Raw genomic sequence first — 4,497 nt, 5'->3', positions numbered from 1 at the left:
CTGAGGGGGAGGCAAAAAAGGAAAGGTTTCTATCACAAAGCACATGGCATGGAAACAGAGCTGGCTTCTCACATTCCACGTGAAGAATAAGCATCTGCCTCCTTACAGACTGGAAGGAGCTGTAGTATTAAACTCCTGAGAGAGATGACACAGCTCAACCCAGCACTTCTGAACTGGTGACTAAGGGAAGAGGTTTCACTTAAATCCAACATGGTACTAAAATACCCTAACCTCTCTTGCAGCCTCTACCAACACAAGCTTTGAAGTTAAAGGTAAAACTTACCTCTCTCCTTTTCTCTTAATACTGCTTAAATACCACATATCACTGCATCTTGGAACCCCCCCTGACTTTGCTCTGTATTAGAGCAGTACCTCTCTGTTTCCAGTCTAAATACAAGGAGTTACTAGCAGACTACAACCTAGTAGCTATGGGGGGGACAAAGGACTAGTGACCATGACAAACCTACATTCATTTGGTCCTTACTATTCATAGACAGTCCCCTTCTGTGTATGAGCCAAGGAAAATGAAATACAGTAACCCACACATGTATCCAGACAGCCTGAACTGGGCTGCACCCCACAAACATGACTCCTGTGTGGAGCTATTGATACTGATAATGACCACAGAAACAGATCCTATTTCCAGGTAGGAGATGACAGAATCACACAATATATCTGGTTGGCAGAGACCTCCAAGACCAGCCCAACCCTCAAGCCAGCACTGAAAGTTCAACACTAAACCATGTCCCTAAGTGCCAGGTCTAAAGCTGTTTAAACACCTCCAGGGATGGAGGTTCCACCACTGCCCTGGGCAGCACATTCCAACGCTGGAAAACCCTTGGAGTGAGGAAGTACTTCCTACAGGTTAACACAAACCAAAACTGCTGGAGAAACAGAATGAGGAGCACTGACAATTGGCAAACATACCTTCCCAGCACAGAGGATATTAGAAGTATCCAAAGTATCATCCAGTGGTCTCCAGTCCACTATTATTTCATTTTCCTACAACATAAGCACAAGAAAATGTAAAAGCCATTCAATACTACAGTAAGCCCATAGCTCCATAGTGATACCCATGGGAACACTGGGGGGCAACTTCCTCATATATATATATACACACACTTTATAGACATACATATATCACAGTATCACAATGCATTAGAGGTTGGAAAGGACCTCCAGAGATCATCCAGGCCAACCCCCTGCCAGAGCAGCATCACCCAGGGGAGTCCACACAGGAATGCATCCAGCTGGGGTTGGAAAGGCTCCACAGAAGGAGACTCCACAACCTCTCTGGGCAGCCTGCTCCAGGGCTCTAACACTCTTGCTGTAAACCTTCTCTGGTCAAGTTTGTCTCCATTGCTCCTTGGCTTATTGCTGTGCACCACCCACAAGAGCTTGGCCCCCTCCACTTGACCCCCAGCCCTCAGCCATTGATTGACATTGATCAGATCCCCTCTCAGCCTTCTCTTCTCCAGACTCAACAGCCCCAGGGCTCTCAGTCTCTCTTCACAGGGCAGAGGCTCAAGTCCCCTAAACATCCTCCTGGCTCTCCCTTGGCCTCTCTCCAGCAGGTCTCTGTCTCTCTGGAATTGGGGAGCCCAGAACTGGACACAGGATTGCAGCTATGGTCTCAGCAGGGCAGAGCAGAACCTTCCCAGCCCTGCTGGCCACACTTTGCTTGATGTAGCCCAGGATCCCATTGGCTCTCTTGGCCACAAGGGCACATTGCTGTTATATCTATCTACATATATAAAAACCCACATTTTCTAGACTATAGATACTATCTATTGTCTATCTCTCTATTACACATGTGTGTGTGTGTATTTCTTTAGATCTGTATCTTTTTATTTACATATGTATGTGATGCAGAGGATATCAAGCATGGTTTATTGATTTACCAAACCCCACCCTTAAAAGGACATTTCAGATTTGCCAACCACAGGAGGTGCTCCAGCAGCAACCACCTGAAGTTTCCACCAGTGGACTCAGCAAGTACCTTGTCTATGACACGTAGGATTCCTGCTATCAGGTTGTCCTGGTCATCGTTTTTCCCGCAGGAGGAGTGAATGAACACACCTTCTTGTTCATATACAACCTGGAACAAAATGGGTAAGGGCATGAAAAATCAGCATTTTTGAACCTTTTCTGTCTCCTGCAGGACTCGACTCACGTACTCTCCTGTGGTATCACAGCATCACCAAGGTTGGAAGACACCTCAAAGATCATCAAGTCCAACCTGGCACCACAGACCTCATGAGTAGACCATGGCACCAAGGGCCACATCCAATCCCCTCTTGAACACCTCCAGGGACGGTGACTCCACCACCTCCCTGGGCAGCACATCCCAATGACGAACGACTCGCTCGGTGAAGAACTTTCTCCTCATCTCCAGCCTAAACTTCCCCTGGCACAGCTTGAGGCTGTGTCCTCTTGTTCTGCTGCTGCTTGCCTGGGAGAAGAGACCAACCCCCACCTGGCTACAGCCTCCCTTCAGGGAGTTGTAGAGAGCAAGAAGGTCTCCCCTGAGCCTCCTCTTCTGCAGGCTAAGCAACCCCAGCTCCCTCAGCCTCTCCTCACAGGGCTGTGCTCCAGACCCCTCCCCAGCCTCGCTGCCCTTCTCTGGACACCTTCAAGTCTCTCAATGTCCTTCTTGAACTGAGGAGCCCAGAACTGGACACAGGACTCAAGGTGTGGCCTAACCAGTGCAGTGTACAGGGGCACAATGACTTCCCTGCTCCTGCTGGCCACACTGTTCCTGATGCAGGCCAGGATGCCATTGGCCTTCCTGGGCCCCCTGGCTCATGTTTAGGCAGCAGTCAATCAGTACTCACGTACATAAGTAGAAGTGAATCCCTCCACCTTGTGAGGGGTTTCACTGCTTTTTCTTCCTCCCCACCCCCAAGATCTGAGTCTTTCACTTAAAAAAAGTAGTAATAGAGAATGGAACCTGTTGACCTTAGTCACAACATATCAACCACTGTGACTTGGTAAATCACAAGAAATGGTTAATACCTAGCATTTTTTACACAGCAGGCAGAGGTTCAGGGGGAAATACACAGCTGTTAAAATGCCCAAAGGCTTTCATTCACAGCCTGCCTTTCCCCCAGCTGCCATTTAAGCATCTTGAAATTATAACTTTAAAGATGGACAGTCTAGTATTCAAAAGAACTGCTCAAGAGGAATAAAGAAAACCCTACAGCTTCAGGTTAAATAATGCCCCAATCCCACATCCAGAGAATGGCAAAGGCTCCACTTCAAAGGCCAGGCAAGAAAGGCTTGCAGGAGTACACACTGCCCACATCGCTTTTGCACTTCAGCAGTTCCACAACTGCTCACAGGATTCTGATTGTACTCAAAGAAAACAGAAGAATCTTTGTCTGCCAGAATTCAGCAGGATCTTCAAAACTGTGTGCTACACAGGCTACCAAACAGTGTAAATGGCTTCTGGTTTTAACAGCTCTCTACAAGAGAAGTGGAAAGTCCCTGATATATCAAACTTGGCTTTTGTGGAAGTGAAATACATCAAGTAGCAACAGTAATTGGTTTATAATCATGTTAATTCTCCAACCAAGGCAAGGGCAAAACCTTTAAAGGCTTCACTACCCAGTGAGTACACTTCCATCACTGGAAGTGTTTGAAGTAAGACTGGATGAGGCACTCAGTGCCATGGTTTAGTTGATCAGATGCTGTTGGGTGATAGGTTGGACTGGATGATCTCAAAGGTCTTTTCCAACCTGGTTGATTCTGTATTCTGAGAAAGACTGTTTTCCTTTGCTACTAAAAGAAATTATTTCATTCCTCAGGTTTTCACAATCATTGAATTTACAGCCAGGGCAGTAAGCTGAAAGTTTAGGTGTGTAAGCTTAATTAGACAGGTGAGAGCACTAAAATTCAGTTATCTCATCCATTCTGTCACAGATTGACTTCTTAAAACTATCTTCACACAAGTCAGAAATGGCTGAAGTGCCCTATTTCATGACCAAAATATCACTGGGAAGAAGCCTCTGGAGGTCACTTTATCTCATCTCCCTCTCAAAGGATTATTACCATCAAGCTACTTTTCAAATATCACAGACCCTCCTTCCCCTTCTTCAGCACAACTTCCTTCTCCTTTCTAGCCAAACACATCCACCCTCTATTTCTACCAAATACCTGGGTTTGAATTCAGTCCCTGTTTGAACAGGGCAGCTTAGGGATTTATTTGAAGGATGGCTTCTGGCTATTTGGACCTGATCTATCAGCACAACTAGTCAGAAGTACGAGCCAAAGTGATCAGTCACAGGGATACTGTATTAGTTATACTGGTAGGAGTGCATTCTGCCAATGATCTTAGTAGGTATCCAGAGTATACCTTCTCAGTCCAGAAAGTATGCAAACTCATACTTGTTTTTATTGTTGTCCATTCATTAACCCCTCAGAGGGACAACCATTTGCTTCCATGGGAAAAGAAAAGGTGTGCCCAACACCACAGCTGTCACACCACAAAGATTCTGC

This window comes from Dryobates pubescens, chromosome Z, assembly GCF_014839835.1.
Source record: "Dryobates pubescens isolate bDryPub1 chromosome Z, bDryPub1.pri, whole genome shotgun sequence".
Lineage (NCBI taxonomy): Eukaryota > Metazoa > Chordata > Aves > Piciformes > Picidae > Dryobates > Dryobates pubescens.
This window is presented reverse-complemented; position numbering follows the sequence as displayed.